Source organism: Sinohyriopsis cumingii, chromosome 14, assembly GCF_028554795.1.
Source record: "Sinohyriopsis cumingii isolate HCF-2022 chromosome 14, ASM2855479v2, whole genome shotgun sequence".
Lineage (NCBI taxonomy): Eukaryota > Metazoa > Mollusca > Bivalvia > Unionida > Unionidae > Sinohyriopsis > Sinohyriopsis cumingii.
The window spans coordinates 93,741,313-93,761,429 of NC_142974.1; the positions used below are offsets into that span (position 1 = coordinate 93,741,313).

Sequence of the window (20,117 nt, forward strand, 5' to 3'; positions counted from 1 at the left end):
TTTAAAATCAGCACAACACAGTAGGAGTTTGAAGTATACGTGGATCTAATGAATGAGATTTTTCTCTACCCCTCTAATATTTTGTTCTTTTTAACTCAGTTTGATGTTCGTATTTTTGTTATTAATCTTCCTGTCTGTTTAATTAAGTACGTGGTAATTTAAATATTTTTGCATTCGTGACGAGCGTTGTGGCAGTGGTGATAATAACGATGATGATGATATTTGTTACCGATGTTATCAAGTAATACAGCTGCAACTTTGGTTAAGTTGCCTTATTTCCATGGATTTTAGAGTGAAATTGGAAGAACATTACTTTATGTAAAAAGGTTTCGTCAGTCTTAATTGACTTCATTCAGTATAATCTGAGATAAGGAAGCTAATCATGACTGACGTAATTTCTTCTAACATGAAAGATATCAGATACTTCTTCTAGTCATAACTGAAAATATTTTATTTTGTTTTCCACCTAAAAACAAGGTAGATATGCTGCATAAGTGGAGATCCATTATCAGGTTAAACTACCTTCAAAAATTAAATCTGATGCTTGCATCCAATGTTAAATAGCAAAACTGCTACATACCAAATTACGACTGTCGTGCAAAATTAAAGCACGTGTCATGTTTTGCTACGATATCTTTATTATGGCAGTTTATAGTGATGTCTAGCACTGTGGCATATTGCCCCAGACATGTAGCGTGATGTCCCCCACCCCACCCCCCGCCCGGTCACATTATCCTGGCACCAGGCTAACCAGACCTAAAACTAACATCTTAATGCTGAGCGCCTAGCAAGGCAACTGTAAGTACCATTTTTATAAGTCTTTGGTATGATTCGACTGCGGTTCGAACCCGCGACCTCCCGCATCAGAGATTGGGCGATCTAACCATTTAGGAAACCTGAGATGTTCTGGGGATAGGGTGAGGGTTATATTATATAACCCAGATTAAGGAGCATTTGATTGTAGTCTACTTCTCGTTTGTTTGAACGTGTAACGGTTTTCAATTTTTCTTTTAACGGGCACTTGATGGTTATTATTGTGCTGAAGTGCCATTATACTCTAATAAATACACATACTCATATTGTACATTTTAATTTACCGAGTGCGTTACCGTTCCACCTCCTAAAATAAAATATTTACAGATGGGTAATGTATGTATACAATCTACGGAGCTTGGAAGATTTGCGCTGTTATTGCAAACATGATGTGAGGGGCCCTGAGTGACCGAGTTGTCTAAAGCGCTCTCCGTTACGGATCACTGCCATCTCACCTCTGTCTGCGTGGGTTCGAGTCTCAGATTCGGCCAATGTGGGTATGTGAGAAAGCCTGCCAGTAGCTTCTCGTGAGCCGGTGAGAACCACTTCCGGGTTTTTTTCCGGGTTCTTCCTCCACCATTAATACTGGCCGCCATGTATAGCCTATCGTGTGCTGAAAAATGGCGTTAAACCCTACAACGACAACAACAACAACAACCATGATGTAAAATGTATAGTTTAAATATGGCTACTAGACAAAATTATCATATGCGCCTTAATATTGATTATGCAGAACTAGCTTGGTCTATTCAACTCTGAAAGATGACACTGAATTCTGATTTTAGTCTATCGGTAACATAAAAGTAAGGAGTTATCACACGTGTTCCTAAAGAAGCATAATCAAAATGGCGCTCTATCTCCATCTTGAATGTAGATCTAACAATAGTATCATCTCACAGAATAAAGAATGCACAACCTAAGTGAAATTTGAAGGGTCGATATCTTGGTAAGAATAAACGCCTAAGTTTTATTTAAATGAAGAAAGCAGAAGGATGCATCCCAGTACTATTAGTTATTCTTGACTTTGAAAATGCCTTTGATTCAATAGAATGACCTTTAAAAGAAAAGTCGTTTGAATTTGCATGTTTTGGTCGATCGATCGATTTTGAAATGGTTTCGAACCTTTTATTTTGATATATCTAGCTGCGTGCCAAATAATGGACATTGTTCTCAATTTTTCTCTATGCAGCATGGGGTCATCAAAGTTGACCACTTCCCACATATCTATTGATAATGGTTATAGCGTTATAAAAATATCGAGTGGTATAAACATTAACATCTCTGAATACCTGATAAGTCTATATAGCTGATAATGACGTTCCTCTCCAAACTGCTTTAAATATTCCAGATAGCTTCTCCTGCTGGTCTGGCTTGGGGAGGGGGGGGGGGTATTGGTCATATGGCTTGGTGCTAATAGATTTGTGGTGATGAATTAAGAACAGGAATAATATTGCTTGGATCAGTCTGGTCGATTTACTCATCTTGGATTTAAATTTGATTTGAGCAAAAGCAATATTACAAAAGTAAATTACACTTAGAAAGTTTAATCAATTAAAAGAATATTCGCTATATGAACCTTTACAAACCTCTCCATACCTGGAAACGTCTCAGCAATTAAATCATTATAAATGCCTATGCTTGTGCGCGTTTTATGCTACTTCCTGACCCTCCATCAAAATCCATGCAAACTATTCAAACAGTCTCATTGACTTCCTTTGGAGTGGAAAAGATGACAAAAGTAATAGCAACGATCCAGTCAATAACTATCAAGATGTTGCTTAAGATGCCACACCAAATAAATACAGCTCTACATTGCAACCAGTTCCGTCATTCGGTGGGTATAACCTTTCCTAAAGTGGTTTGGCACTGACCGAAAACGCTTTGCAGGGGAAACTGACAGAGTTGATCAGACTCAGCCCGATTTGCATTTTTCATCGCTCTTCTCGCTTCTGCCAAAGTCAATGTGAGAATTCCTTCGCCTGTTTGCCAACCTTGATGAATAGTTCCTGTAATCCAGATGACTCCAAAGGCAACGCAATTACATCCTAATTCGACCCCTCTTCGCTAGTCAAAGTTCTGATAACTCTATCTACACCTTGGCGGATCAAACAGCTATATTGGTGCTTTGTCCTAGAAACATCTATTGGATTTCATGTGTTGTCTCCCTTAGTATACATTGCCAAATAACCAATAGCGTGGTGCATTGTACATCCACCTAAAACGGTGGTTGAAATTGACCTAAAAAGGATACTTTTTAATTTTAACAACTAAAATATGAATATGTACCAGAGGGAAGCCATTACAGGTGCATTTGAGTGAAAGGCAGTTGTGCAAACACGGACCGACACTGGATAGTTGCTTATTTATTAGTCTATTCAAGTTATGTGCTCCCTTGTCTCGATCACGTATTAACAGTGTTCAAATTTGAACAACTTAATTTTGATTGGATGCGGTAGCTTGCCGCCGCATAAAATGAAATTCACACACCCGAAGCATATAAATATTTGCTCGATCCGCCAAGGTGTAGATATGGTTATTGGAACCTTGACTACCGAAGATGAATTCCACCGCTATACTCCAAATCTTCGTTCCATTCTGCTTGCATTCATGGATGAGGGTCTGATACTTGACCAATTTCATGGCATGGGCTGCCTCCATTCTAGCTTCCCATGACACTAGTAGTTCCTGCAAAATCACCCAATTGGTACCTCCTGACCACAATAATTAATCCACTCAGCCATTCACCATGCACGTTTTTCTTATGGATATACACGAGAGTTTGAAGAGGACACTTTATTTCAAAGAAAGAAGGACTCCACAATGTCTCACCGAAGTTAATTTATGCTCGAAAGACTAGTTTTATGCATGGTTGGAATTGCATGACTAATCCACTATACCCCCTGAACAAATGTAATCACTGTACCTGGTATAATAAATATATTAATATAATATAATATTTATGAATAAATGGTGTGCAAAGTCTGTGTTAATTCTTATTAATGACATAATTAAGAAATACTGAATGAACTTGCATAGAACGCGTTCATACAAAAATTAATATCAATATTAATTTGTATAATTCTAAAGCGTTCTTGATGCAACACTATGATCTTGGAAAAACACTGATAGATATACAAGGAAATTAGAATCTCCACTACGTGAAAATATCAGGAAGCAGGACAATATTGAACAAACAATTTATACGCCATCTATGAGGAAAATAGACAGAGTTCAAGATAAATTTGGAACAGAACGAAACTCTATCTACAATCGGAATTAGTCATACTAAGATTGTCAATCGATAGGTTTCCTTCCCTTCTATTCTACTGATGATACAGGATATCCGAGTTTACAAAACTCCTCGCCTTTCTCTATACAAACAGAAAACTGGTTCAAGTGAAAATCTCTGAATCATTATTATGTACTTTTCGTACGTTAGCCGAAGAGACTCTGCTTCAGTTATTCCTTGGGTGTCATTTTGTGAAAATGGTATTGTTGAATTTTGTGTCAGTTCTTAGAAACAAGGGTCATTTGGAACAAATTTCACAGAAGATCTTATTTGGAATTAGAAATTCACCAGAATTCAAGATCATTAATGTATCATTGATTTTCGTAAAGCCGTAAATATATACTTTAGAAAATAAAAATTCCACTCCAAGTCACACAACAAATCACATTTTATAAACATCAAGAATTATATCCCAAATAACTTGCACTCATCGGCAAAGGAAGTAGAACTATAAGGATGGTAGGAAAAGACAAGATAAGAACCCTTATAGATCTTCAAAATACAACCTAAAAGCAGAGATTACGCATTAGACGTATATATATATATATATATATATATATATATATATATATATATATATATATATATATATCTTGGCATCCGTCCGTCTACGAGAGACGATGGCATAGCTCCAAAGTACGCTTTTGCTTATCCTTCTTTTTTGCTCTCTTTTCAGCTTGCTTTATTCTTCTCTTTTCCTCTGCGTTTTGAACTCCCTGCCTGACAGCTAAACGCCAGCTGGAACGGTTGTTTGCACAGCTCTCCCAGTCGTTGACATTGATGTTTGCTGTCTTCATATCCTTCTTGCAAACATCTTTGTAGCGCAGATGTGGTCGTCCAGTTGGTCGTGCACCTTCTGCTAACTCCCCATATAACAGGTCCTTGGGAATGCGACCTGGGTCCATTCTCTTGACATGGCCGAGCCAGCGAAGGCGCCTCTCGCTGAGTATGGAGAACATGCTGTTCATGTTGGCGCGTTCTAGAACTTCTGTGTTGGGTACTTTGTCCTGCCACTGGATGTGCAGAATGCGCCGCAGACATCTCAGGTGGAAGCTGTTGAGTTTCCTCTCGTGTCTTGCATAGGTGGTCCATGTTTCGCTGCTGTAGAGAAGTGAGCTGAGCACGCACGCTTGGTAGACACGCAGTTTGGTCTTCTCTGTGAGGTTGGGGTTGTTCCAGACCCTCTGGTTAAGTCTGGCCATCACTGCTGCTGCCTTGGCAATCCTGCCGCCCACCTCAAAATCAATGGAGAGTGAGCTGGAGATGTTAGACCCGAGGTATGTGAAGTTCTCGACAACTTCCAAATTGTACCCATCGATGGAGACAGAGGGAGGGGAGTCTGTGTCCTGTGCCATGACATTTGTTTTCTTCAAACTGATGGTCAGTCCAAATTCCTTACATGCATGGGAGAGGCAGCATACCAGCTGCTGAAGTCCATCTTCCGTGTGTGATGTCAAGGCTGCATCGTCGGCAAAGAGCAATTCACGGATGAGTACCTCTGTGACTTTAGTCTTAGCACGGAGACGGGCGATGTTGAACAGCTTGCCGTCAGCCCTGGTATGGATGTACACTCCCTCGTAGCAGTCCTTGAATGCGTACTGGAGAAGCATGGAGAAGAAGATGGCAAAGAGCGTCGGTGCAAGGACACAGCCTTGTTTGACTCCGCTAACGACTGGGAATGCTTCAGATGTTGCGCCATTGAAGCACACTGTGCTGTGCATGTTCTCGTGGAACGACATAATGACAGCAAGCAGACGTGGGGGGCAGCCGATCTTCTGCAGAAGTCTGAAGAGTCCACTCCGACTAACCATGTCAAACGCCTTCGTCAGGTCTATGAAGGCAACGTAGAGGGGCATCCGCTGCTCGCGACACTTCTCCTGCAGCTGACGTAGTGAGAAGATCATGTCTACAGTTGACCTGCCGGCTCGAAATCCACACTGGGATTCTGGGTAGACGCGGGAGGCTAGGATCTGCAAGCGTGCCAAGGCAACACGGGCGAAGGCCTTTCCGACGATGCTGAGGAGGGAGATGCCCCGATAGTTGTTGCAGTCACTACGGTCTCCTTTGTTTTTGTACAAAGTGACGATGTTGGCATCACGCATGTCCTGTGGGATGTATCCCTGTTCCCAGCAAAGGCAGAGGAGTGTGTGTAGGGGCTGGAGCAGTGCTGGTTTTCCGCTCTTGAGGACTTCAGGCGGAATGCCGTCGCTTCCGGGAGCCTTCCCACAGGCAAGGCAATCGATGGCTTTTCCGAGTTCTTCCAGGGTGGGCTGTGTGTCTAGCTCCTCCATGACAGGCAGGTCTGGAATGGCGTCCAGGGCAGTTCCAGTGACATTGTTTTGGGTTGCATATAGCTCGAGATAGTGCTCAACCCATCGCTGCAGTTGTTTCCCCTGGTCTGTGATGACTTCGCCCGTCTTGGACTTGAGGGGGGCGGTCTTGTAGCTGGGGGGGCCTGTCGCTTGTTTGATACCCTCATACATTCCTCTTGTATCCCCGGTGTCAGCAGCTGTCTGTATACTGTTGCAAAGGTTCAGCCAGTAGGTGTTGGCACAGCGGCGGGCGGTCTTCTGGGCATTATTCCTTGCAATCCTGAGGGCTTGTAGTGTTCTGGGACTAGGTGCAGCCTTGTATGCCAGGAGGGCTTTCCTCTTTGCCTCAGTCACGGGCTCCATCTCCTCCCAGTTTGCCTCATACCAGTCGATATTCTTTCGCTCCCTCTTCCCGTAAGCTGTGATGGCTGAATTGTACACAGAGTCACGGATATGGGACCACTTGGAATCAATGGTGTCATCAGGTGTCACTTTGGTGAGGGCTTCCTTCAGTTTGCTGATGAACTGCTGTGTTTTCTCTGGGTTGCTTGCACAGCAGGTGTTGATACGTGGGTGACCCTTCTTCTTGGCGTGGTGCAGCTTCTTGGGTAGTATTCGTACCTTGCTGGCCACGAGGGAATGGTCCATGTCACAATCGGCACTGTGGTAGCTGCGGGTAAGAAGGACACTGGCCAGTTCTGTACGCCTGGTGATGACGAGGTCAAGCTGGTGCCAGTGGCGTGAACGTGGGTGTCTCCACGACACCTGGTGGATCTCCTTGCATTTGAAGAAAGTGTTTGTCACACATAGGCTGTGGGAGCAGCACATCTCCAGCAGTCGCTGACCATTCTCGTTGATCTTTCCCCTTCCGTAAAAGCCGAGACAGGTGGACCAGGCCTCATGGTCAGCTCCCACTCTAGCATTGAAGTCTCCTAGTAAGTAAAGGCTTTCATTGTTGGGGATACTAGATATTGCCTGATCCAGAGCCTCATAAAACTTGTCTTTCTCCTCGTAGGTGGAGTAGAGGGTTGGAGCGTACACACTGAAGATGTTGACCGGGCCTAAGGATGTTGACAGCCGGAGGGCAAGGATTCTCTCAGTACCTGATGATGGAGGTTCAATGAAGGCGATTAGCGTGTTCTTGACGGCAAAGCCTACACCATGATGCCTAGGTTCATCCAAGGGTTTCCCCTGCCAAAAGAATGAGTAATTGGCTTCCCTGATGGTGCCGCTGTCAGCCAGTCGGGTTATATATATATATATAACTTCATTTTTTTTATATGACTGGGTGGGACATCGAGCTACATGTCTGCGGCATTATGACAGTGCTAGACATCAGTATACACTGCCACACTGCAGACATCGTGTGTGTGTGTGTGTGTGTGTGTGTGTGTGTGTGATTTGGATTTTTAACGTAGCTTTACAAAAAAATTCAGTCATATGTTCAATAACTCAAAAATATGCTTAGGAAGCAATTGCAAACGGTATGTATTCTGAATGTTCTTTCGTCAAATAATGAACATATCTATAAAGAACTTGAATAGTTCAGATCCAGCACCTAGGGGACACGCACTTGCCGTTTATTTAGATGCGATTTAGTTACAGTAAAACCACACCTAACAATCAACCCGGTTTTTAGATCAACCAGATAGTGCCAAATTAAAGCGGAGGTGCATATGGAAAATTTTGTCCCGACCGCTGGCATGAGAACAGGGACTCGTACCGTTGCTTACAATTGATCTGTCACACGTGTACTATACAGTAATATTTATTATATAGTACATGTATGACAGGTCAACTGTCAACAACAATACGAGACCCTGTGGTCATGAGGTCTTCTCTAGTTGCCATGAATAAAGTTACAAACGTTTAAATAAACCATATATATGTTCAAACCGTCTAATACTTGTATCGCTATAATAATTATATACATATAAAGGACAGTTAAAGGTCAGCTTTCAAGTTTTTTGTAGATAGATATCTTAAGTGTCAAGACACACCGAGGCTGATATGTCCTCTTAGCCCCACCCCAATAGCCGCATTCCACCACACACGGCTAAAACGACCAGCAACTCAAATGACCGAATTTGTCTTTAACTTTAATGTAGACCACATTAATAAAACACGTTTGCGAAGATATCATATCCGGAGCGTGGCTATGTACGTTGTTTTATTAGCAAGGATTTATTGGTATTTACTAATAACTTTGCAAACTTAAGAATGATTTCCAAGTTTCTAATGTGTTGAAACGAAGCTAAAAATAGTTTTCTTTAGAAATTCAGTGAAAGATAAATGTGTGAAATTTTGTCCAATTATGAAACTTTTAGCTTTGTCTATGAGTGTCCTTCACGGTAACGCCGAGACGTCATTTACGTCAGTATAAATAGATTTCCTGTCAGATAATGAATTTTTGCTGTATTGTATCCAACTTTGTATGACTCAAATTATGACCGTTCCTTTAAAATAACGCGACTCAAGCTATGCAAATCGAGCTGTGTGGACTTAAGATGACAAATGTATAATTGAACTGGGTTGCTAAAATTTAATCGATTAATGGAAAGTAGGAACTCACTTTTGCATCTACCACTGTTCTCAGATTAACGAAGGGATGTATCGTAGAGTCGCAAACACCGTTTCTCACAGTAAATAGAGTATGTTACAAAGGAGCACAAGTTTGTTCCGACAGGCAAAATTCGTGCATTTCGTACGTTTCGGAGTCCTTAACTTCAGTTTGTTGCAACGCAGAAAAGTCAACGATAGCTTAATAAATTGAAAAATATCTCAAGAGTAAAACAAGCCATAGATTATGGCTGTGTACCTTCAAAGACGGAAACAAGATGGAGGAGATCGAGGGTCAAGCTTATGTAGGGGGATTACTGCCATAATCATATGCATGTATTTTCTAATCTTCCTTGATGATCCATTGTAAATGGCTGCTTGCAAGTGCTACTTTCATAATTCTGTCAATGTATATTGTATTCTTCATTGATGCAGATGCAGATTGTACGTGGCAGTTTGCAAGTGCTACTTTCCTTCTGCAATATTGTCAATAGCTGCTTGCAAGTGCTACAATCATAATTCTAGTCATTGATTTTCTATTCTTCATTGATGCAAGCTGTAAATGGCTGCATGAAAGTGCGTAGATCTACTTTCCTTCTGCGTCCTTGTATATTGTAATTTGCCAGCTACTGAACTGATTATATAGTTTGTCGTATGACGTAGAAGGAAAGTAGATATAAAAACTTGCAAGCAACTTTTTACAGCTTGGATCAATGAAAAATAACAAATTCATGACTAGAATTATGAATGTAGCACTTGCAAGCAGTCATTTACAACAATGCAGAAGGAAAGTAGCACTTGCAAACTGCCACGTCCAATTTGCATCAATGACAATACAATATACATTGATAGAACTATGAAAGTAGCACTTGCAAGCAGCCATTTACAATAATGCATCAAGGAAGATTAGGAAATACAAGCATTTAATTATGGCAGTAATCCCCCTCCATACAAGCTTGGTACGAAATTTTTGGAAGTTACTTACCCGGTCTCTTTTTATAGCATGCTAGACAGGTTCCTATGTCCGAATCGGTAATGGAACTAGTCTGAGGAAATTTTGTCACTCGGCATGATTTTTTTCCTTCAGGTTATTAGTTTTGGTTTTTTTTTTTGTTTGTTTTGTTTTTAACTTTTAAGCTCGTGTCGAGCAGCTGTGGTCTAAAAAGCGGTAATGGCCTTTCGTGTCTTGGCAATCCTGGCATGGATCTCATTCTGTTCCGCCTGATTTGTTCACATTACGGCTATGGCATGTGAACTTGTCAAGATATCAATGACTTGTCCCATTAAAAGAATATGTGCATCCTGGTTTGTATTGACTCGCAGGCATTTTGTCTAGTCGGCATTTATTAATTACATGTGCTGGAGATCCTGTGACAGCAGCCCAATACTATCTGCAAAGTCCAGATCTTGAAGTTTTTGAGTCAATATCCACTAATTTCCTATGTTTAGTGAAAAGATCATCGGTGAAAGTAAGTCTGTGGTGTCAGAGAAAGAAGGATACTAGCCTGCGGTCTTATGACCTGACAGGTCGCGTCTTTGCATATTCAATGGATAATGTGTTCACAAATTTAGCTAATTTCGTTTTCAAATCATCCTCTTCCTCCTCCTAAAATATCAATAATAAATTGTTAAGTTAAAAACAATAATTCCTTTGATGCTTTTAAAGTTAAACTGTGCATTGTCAGACGCCTGCGACAAGTTTACTTTTGACTTAAATATACATGCATATCTAAAATCGCCCACGTTGACCTATAGTCAAGAATGCACATGTGAGAGAGAGAGAGAGAGAGAGAGAGAGAGAGAGAGAGAAAGAAGGGTGGGGACAGTGAGAAAGAATGCGCATGAAGAACAGAAACTTTTGTAGGTAGATGTTTAATTGCGGAGAGTTATTTCCCTTGTATACATCGTTAAGTCAATTGCAACCGAAGTATTCCAAAAACGCTAAACGTCAAGGGCAAACGGCAAAAATAGATCTATAAATTTTGACGTATGTGCAGAAGGTAAGAAATATACTTTGAGTGGTGTCCCACTTTTGATACCTTTTGGATGTCATCTACTTTCGTTTTGGATAACTAAATTGCTTTTTTCATGTTTAAGGTATTTGTGACTATTTCTTCTCGGAAAAGTGTCCACTTGTAGCAACAGAGTAGAATAGTAGACAAAATGGGATCAATGAAGTTCTGTTCTGAAACGGTTCATTGGTGCAGTGACTTTTCCTCATTGTACGAAACGTGAGTAATCTGTTATTTGTTGCAGTCGTTCTTCGTAGGTTTTGAATAGATATAGTATAATAGTCTGTAATGATGGCGTGTTCCATACACAACAGCAAATCGGTCAGTATCCGATGCCTTTGTTGCAAAGCAAATGATCAAAATGGCTACGGATAAAGCAGGCTGTTCTGGAAAAATCCACACATTTCCCACTTGCCTGAAATCGTGATGTTTTATAATATAAATTGATCTCAATTTTTTTTTTCCACCGTATCACACAGCAAAACATTAGCTATATTGTGTGTGTGTGTGTTGGTGGTGGTAGGGTGTTCTTTATTTTCTTATAAGTTGACTATAATAAAAGTAATACAGGTCATGTAGGCTTTCATATTCGACTATTTCAGCTACATGTGTAATTTGTTTTAAAGAATTTTATTACACATACCCTTAAATGGCAATTATTCACTTCATTTGGATCATCTTACCTTCATATTCCTTTAAACTAATATTAATGCTTTGTAAAAATTGTCTAATATTGATTGTAATCAGTCAAATATTGATTGTAATATTAAACAAAGTGCAATACTATTTGCAAACAAATGTGCTGCAAAACATAAAAGTTACCATGCTTTTTGGTGTACTTCTGTCATGAAATCTTTATTTTCAGATGTGCATACAGTGCACAAAGAACATATATTTTAGACATAGGCCCAACCCTTGTGACTAGAAAAATCACAAGCCCTGACACATTTTCTATTAGCCCAGACTAAAATTTCCTTATGCCTTACTATTTTACTATCATTTTATCACACAACATTGTAATTGCTGCACTTCAGATATGAAAAGATAAAACCAAAATCATATTAAATTGACTTGTGTGTTTATTCATATTGCAACATATGTCATGTAAAGCAGAGTTTTCCCCCAGGTCATGAGGTCAGCCATTATCTAACTGTCCTTTCGATGTCCTTCATACTCAGTGGGTGAACAGTTGATGTTCACTAGCATCAGAAACATGTCTTTTTTTCTCTCCATGCTTATTATTTCCTGTACATAGGTAACAGTTGGTCAGGGGACCATCCCACCGACTACCTCACAGTTCAGTATAAGTGTACATTACCTTATAGGGAATAATGTTTAACACTTGTACATAGTATTATATTCTAACTCTAGATTGAGAGGGAGAGAGCAAATGAATGAAAATAAAGTATTTATTGTAACTGTTTTCTAAATGTACACATATACATACATATATGTATCCACACACACACACACACTATACTCATACATGCCAATGCCCATACGTATGCTTACTAGATGTACTACACTCAACATTCATTTATTGCACGTTTTATACAGTAACTATTTTCTTTACTCATTTGACATGATTTACATTCTGTTATCATTTTCAATGATTATTTTCTTATGTTATCAGTCTCCCAATAAAACACATAAATTAGGACACAAATATTACTTGAACAATTTACTACATAAACACTTGAAGCATGTCATGCTTTATATAGTTTCTCTTTCAGTTTTTGATATTGTTCATACAAATATGGTTACACTTCTATAAACGTGATGGCTCAGTTATTATTCATTAAACTTTAACATGCAACATATTGAATAATGCAGTAGTAATTTAAAGAGACCTCATCAGTGGTTAGGGTGTTTGCCTTGTATGTGGGAGGTTGTAGGTTTGATCCCTGTCCAAGTCATACCAAAGCCTTACAAAAATGGCACAGACAGCTGCCTCGTTTGGTGCTCAGCATTAAGAGGTTAATGTTAGGCTTGAGGTTAGTGTTAGGACTGGTTGGCCTGGTGTCAGGATAATGTGACTGGTTGGGACATCATGCTGCATGTCTGTGACATGATGCCCCAATGCTAGACATCACTGTAAATTGTCACACTGCAGACATTGTAGCGATATGACTGAAAAATTGTTAAAGCTATTTTAAAATTCCAAATCACACACACACACACACACACACAGAGACCATTAAAAATAACAATATACTTAAGTGTTATTTTTAGTCGTTCATTACTTTTTATCTCAGCTCTGCCAAAGGGCAGCCAATTTGTAACCAAAGTCTCATAAAACATCCTGACCACACTTGACCCCTTATAATACCTTCAAAACAAAGAAATTCTGCATTTAGTATAAACTCCAGATTACATGTAAAATAATTAACAGCTTCTTATGCATACCTGCTAGCCTTAAACCCATTACTCAGCCTTGCTTCATTGCATTGGCTGCTATGATTACTGGAACTGTTCTGGTATACACTAGACTGGTTCTGGCTGGTTTCTGTAATGCACATAAGTATCTAAAATGGTATGTTATCCTACCTCCTGTAGAAGCACATGTATGTTAAAGCCAAGTGAGCACTAATATAGTTTTCTCAGGCAATCCATTCCCCCTCATATGTCACATGCTTCACTTTGTATACAAAGTTGACAGCTTTCATTAAAATATTATAAGTAGACAAAGTTCTTAAGGGTTTGGGGATAAATATTAATAATTTACTAGTCTTTCAACATCTTGAAAATAAATTTACACATTTCATCAATACGATCAAAGTTTTCTCAGGCAAATTAGAGTTTTCTATTAGCCTAATAGTCACCTCATTTAGAATACTGGAGGAGCTTGATCTGAAATTACAGAGGCATGCTATTGGATGTTTTGAGTATTGGCATATTGGTACATGTTGTCAACCAGTTTTGAAGATCATCAGAACCTACTTTTGAAGTTTGGATGGCTCACTTAATAATGATAAGGCCTAATTAGCAACCATATGGAAAAACAGATTTTGGCTTGTTCTAAGGAATGACTAAACAATTTTGATTAAACTTTGGAATATGTTTGTCAAAACTGCATTTGGCTTGGCTTCCCTAGCAACTCTTAACTTCTATAGCAACCATTTAAAAATGTATTTTCAACTTCTGTTAAATGATTGAGCTAGTTGTGATCAACAATGGTGTGGCTTTCATAGTAGTTAGGCAGAAAACCTACATGTGATCCTTTTCTGTCAAATATGATTAATTGTTACTACCTGTAGTGTGTGTGTGTGTGTCTATATATATATATATATATATATATATATATTGAATTCTCATGTCGGATGTTTATTCCAGAACATTTATGTAGCAGCCAGATAATGGTGAAAATTATTATAAAAGCATTCAAATGAGGTATCAGAGGTTTGAAGAAATAAAAACACTGATATACTTTATTATTAAATGAGGCAGAAAATGTGTCATTCTTTGTTCTTTTTAGCTGTTGCTAATATTTTAGTATAGACCTTATGTACTACACTGGTTTTCTGTCAAACAATTTATTTATCTGGATAGTTTGTTTTTTTTTCTTTCAGAAAACTGTCGCTATTGATTTTTACCTAACTGCAGTATCTTGTGCCACTAAACTGTTTTACAAATATTTTTTTTCTACAAGAAGACTAACTACATGGAAAATACACAACACATAATCGATTGCATATGTGATCATGTCCAGTGGTAAAGTTTTATTTGCTCAGGTTCTCAAATATGTGTTTGAGGAGGATAATAATAAAGGTTAGTTGTCAGTATTATGTGCACATTTTTTTCTGCTTATTCATGGCCTAGGCTACACATATTTTGTATTTGAGATCCAATCTGCAATGACACACCACATACTTTAAAAAAAATAATTGGTGCAATTGTATTGTAGAAAATATAGTATTTTCTGTACTGTAGATCCTGAAGCAGTCATTAGGTTTTAGTGTTTTTCCATTTGTAGGATTGATGCTGCGTAGAAAACAGATGTCTGTATTAAGAACCTGGTGTGTGATATTTAAAGTACCATTGTTCACTAAAGAATGAAGTTGCCCTTGTCTGACCCCATTTATCTAGCAGACTGTGACTGGTATATCTCTAATGCAGTTAGCTTATAGCAAGGTTATTTGGCAACACCTATATTGTCTGGCAAATAAACAGTGTGTAAACCTAATAACCTTTGAATATTACTTGGTTAGGGTGTTTATTTAACACTTTAATAGTTCAGACAAATCAAAGATTATTTGATATAATCACATATCAAGTGATCATTCATTATATATATATATATATATATATATATATATATATATAATGAATATCAATCATTGTATTAAAATTTTATACAGTTTTATTTAATTCTTTACAAGGCCAGTGGGATACAAGGTGACTAATAGATAAATCCAGTAATGTTAAGTCATACTTCAACATTAGAGGAGAACACAAGATCCACACATTTTTAAAAAATATAATTTGCTGCATTTACTTCATTATAGTTCATAGGTGAAACAGAGTTAGAAAAAAACAAACGATATTTCACTTTAAATTCCTGTACCCTGCAAAATAAATGAGGACTAAATAATTATTTCTCAGTGTTCACTCACTCTTTCTGTTCATTTTCTCTGATATTATCTTGGAGATAATGTGACATAAGAGTTTCATCCAATCATATTGCTGCATTCTATTCTTAAGTTTAAGTCCAGATTTAAGCTCTGTTGGAGAAATCATGGTCAGCTGTGACCGGTATTCCTAGCTGATATCACATTTCACATCAGGTATCACTAAATTGTTCAGATTACTGAATGAATTTCCGATGTCAACAAGGGCATTTTAAAGGCAGATTATAGATAGGACAAAGAAATTTGTTTAGTCACTGTTGTTTTCTTTACATTCCCCTGACACATATCTGATATTTACTTAGTTACTAAATTTATGGTACAATATTCATTGTTAAGTGCAACTATCCCAAATTTCATTATTTTCATTCAGAATAAAACAAATCATGTGCATGTGTCATTTATTGTCAACAGTAGTGAGATGTATTTAGTAGGAAACGATAAAAGTGAATAAAAAAATGTATGTTTTCAAGGGAAATTAGAAGGACTTTCCATGGTTTTATTGTGTCTGGTAAGGAAGTTGATTGCCAACACGATGCCCATTTTCTCAAAAACAATGAAGATTATTGCCAATGAAGTTTCTTAAAATTTATAAAAATATACTTCCATAATCATAACTCAAAACAGACCGCTCTAGTGGCCTAAGTGGTTAGAGCGTCTGCCTCAGATGCAGGAAGTTGCCTGTCCAAACACTGGCGAGTGATACCAAAGACTTATAAAAATGGTATTAGCAGCTACCTCGCTTGGTGCTCAGCATTAAGAGGTTAATGTTAGGACTGGTTGGCCTAGTGTCAGTGTAAAGTGACTGGGTGGGACATATCTGACATGATGCCACAGAACTAGACATCACTATAAACTGCCGCGATAGAGATATGGTAGTGATATAACTGGAAAATGTTTAAAAGTTACTTCACAAAACCAGATCACACAGACACACAAACACATACACACAGAGACTCAAAACAAACAAAAACCATGAAGTTAAAACTTTTTTCACCTTGGTGTTACTGTAGAGTTGGAAAAAACATCCCAAAGTTATTGACTCAGACCATATTTCACTTTGAGCAGAAATAATGTTGCATATTTTATTTCATGGTTAAAGTGATAAAAAGAAATCACCATTTGAGCTACATTGGTCATAGTGGCCATCTTGACATTTTTGTTATTGCTACTCTTCCTGAAAGGATATTCATGGGGTTTTCATCAGGAGGCTTCTTAAGATGGCTGGTTGGTCAGATTGAAAATGGGCTTGATCTGATATCCAATATAGCCACCAGGTCAGTTGTCCAGAAAATGTTATCCCTACTCTTGAATGGATTATTATACCAACATGGTGTGGTTTTCTTTTGGTTGTTTGTACAAAAGACAGTATTCCCATCATGTGGCCATTTTGAAAATATTTTTATCACTTTTTCCCAAATGAATGGCATATCAGCATGGGCTTTTTACTGAATGATTTCTTATGATATGTATAAAGTGGTCATTAATGAAAATGGTAAAATCTGACTTCTAATAGGACTGCCATCTTGAAAATATGCTGTCACTACTTCTCTTGATGGCTGGTCATATTCACATTGTGCTTTCACCAAAAGGCTTCCTACATGTCTAGTTGGGATCAAATGGAAATGATGCCAGTCTGATACTGAATATGGCCAGCATGGCATCCATCTTGAAAATCATGTTATTGTTACTCCTCCAGAGCAGAGTCATGTACTTATGGAGTTTCCACCAGAAGATTTCTTATGATACCTTGCTAATCCTAAATGAAATTGGTGCCAATCTGAAAAACAATATGTCCACTACAGTAGCTAAATATGATAGATGGTTTCAACACCCAGCAGTTAAAAGGAAGAAATTTCTAATCTTTAATTTCTGGAAATATTTTTAGGGACTCTTGTTATTGGTTTTAATGGCACTTTTAACACTTGTTAATATCATGTCAAGGAAATGAGAGCTAAGTGCCTTTCCCATGGATGCACGTTAACATGAGGTTTTCACTAAAAGACTTATTCTTTTGTCTAATTGGTTCTCAATATAGTGCTGGTTCGACATACCTTATGACTGCCAGCTTGAAAATCTTTCATTGCTGCTTCTCCGAAGTGGAAAGTTGTATCGAATGGTGTTTTCACTTGCAGATTTCCTATGATGTTGAGTTGGTTTTAAATTAAAAAGATGACATTTGGACATCCAGTAAGGCCACCAGAGCAGCCATTTTGAAATTTGTTTTATTTCTAATCCTCCTGAATGGATGGTCATATCAGTATATGGTTTTCAATAAAAGACTTCTTATGATGTAAAATTGGTACTAAATGAAAATGTTGCTGATCTGATGTCCAGTATGGTTTCCATGGCAGCCATCTTGAGAATCTTCTTGTTGTTACTCCTCCTGAACTAAAAATTGTATCATTCTGGGATTTTAACCCAAAAAAATTTAATAATATTTATTTATTCCCAAATAAAAATGGCACTGACTGGACATCCATTTCTTTTTATTGCTTTTCCTCCTTACACACACACACATACACACACACACACACACACACACACACACACACGCGCGCGCGCTATTCCTCCAGGAGTTTAACTGACATCATCATTGAGTTTTCATAAAACCTTTTTCTTGTGATGTTATGTTTATCCATTGGCGTCGCTAGGGGGGTGCGGGGGGCGCGGACCGCACCGGGTGACACCATCTCAGAGGGGTGACACCAAAATGAAAAATTGCAAATTTTACAGAGCACACACTGCTCGGTCTAGTCGGATTTCATAAGCGGATAACCGATCATAGTTAAATACATGACTAGCAGGCACAGCAGTGGCGTCGCTAGGGGGATGCGGGGTGTGCGGACTGCACCGGGTGACACCATTAGAGGGGGTGACACCAAAATGACATTACTAAGGATTCTGTATGGTCTATTACGGAAGGAGGACCATGGGGGTGACACCAACCCGAGTGACGCCACTGTGTTTATCCTTAATAAAAATGCTGCCAATCTGACATCCAATATGTCCTCCTTGGCAGCCATCTAGAAGACCTTGTTATTTCTGTTTCTAAATGGAAAGTCATATTGACATTGGGTTTTCAAAAGAAGACTACTGATACATGCATGTGATATATACAATGTAGTTGGTCCTAAATGAAAATGACACTGATTTAATATCCAGTATGGCTGCCTCACATTTGTCTTTCAGATAACTTAAAGACATTTATATACTCATACTTTTATTTATATTTGTATTTTCCAGCGGTAGTTGATTGTGGACATAACGTTTCAATTTTTGTCCATTGTTATATATTCCTTGGATTTTCCATTCTTTGATGTAGCTTGGGGTTGATTTTTCAGAAAAGAGTAAAGATAGTTCAACCAGTATTAGTCAAGCAACACCATGATATATATTAAATAGGTGAGATAAATAAAGTAGGTACCATATTCAACAGTTTCTCCTATAGTTATGTGTCCACATTGCATTTTCCTAAGATTTATTTATATAAATAAGATTCTGCATCATTGGTTTTTAGGGATGATTTCATAAAGTAATTATTACGGAAAAAGACGTTAAAAATATCAGGGTTGACACAACTGAAGTGAAAACATATTAGATAGCCGAGCTGCGATATGTACTCAAGTCAAGTGTCTTTTCTTACGACTAGTGGGTAGAGATTAGCAAACCTCTGTATATCAAAGAGTATTCATGATAAAACTTCTTGCATATAAAAAAAAAATCAGATTTATCTTATTAAAAATAGATTAGGCTAAAGCTGAGGAAATGGTATGTAGTTGATTAGATGGTTACGTTGGATATAAAAGAAATGCCCATCTTGCATCTCGATGTACAATTTCGTGGTCCAGTATTACCAGCATGTTCCAACTGAATAGACCAGCTGAATGATGCAAACTGAATAGACCAGCTGAATGATGCAAACTGAATAGACCAACTTAATGATGCAAACTGAATAGACCAACTGAATGATGCAAACTGAATGGTGCAAACTGAAAAGACCAGCTGAATGATGCAAACTGAATAGATCAACTGAATGATGCAAACTGAATAGTCCAACTGAATGATGCAAACTGAATAGACCAACTGAATGGTGCAAACTGAATAGACCAACTGAGTGATGTAAACTGAATAGACCAACTGAATGATGCAAACTGAATAGACCAACTGAATGGTGCAAACTGACTGATGCAAACTGAATAGACAACTGAATGATGCAAACTGAATAGACCAACTGAATGATGCAAACTGAATAGATCAACTGAATGATGCAAACTGAATAGTCCAACTGAATGATGCAAACTGAATAGACCAACTGAATGGTGCAAACTGAATAGACCAACTGAGTGATGCAAACTGAATAGACCAACTGAATGATGCAAACTGAATAAACCAACTGAATGGTGCAAACTGAATGATGCAAACTGAATAGACCAACTGAATGATGCAAACTGAATAGACCAACTGAATGGTGCAAACTGAATAGACCAACTGAATGGTGCAAACT

General features: G+C 38.3%; 1 protein-coding gene across 4 annotated transcripts in view; it reads left to right on the forward strand.

The window, feature by feature from the left end:
* Window positions 1-10,925: 10,925 nt before the first annotated feature.
* The window catches only part of LOC149784417 (protein PHTF2-like), a 124,894-nt gene continuing 115,702 nt past the window's right edge, over window positions 10,926-20,117 (forward strand). For 3 of the 4 annotated variants that reach the window (XR_016413855.1, XM_089932472.1, XM_089932474.1), the window contains exon 1: window positions 10,959-11,204. The gene's annotated coding sequence lies outside the window, so the exon portion shown is untranslated. Of the gene's footprint in view, window positions 11,205-20,117 lie in introns of all 4 variants that reach the window. The other variant, XM_089932473.1, reaches the window with a different exon arrangement.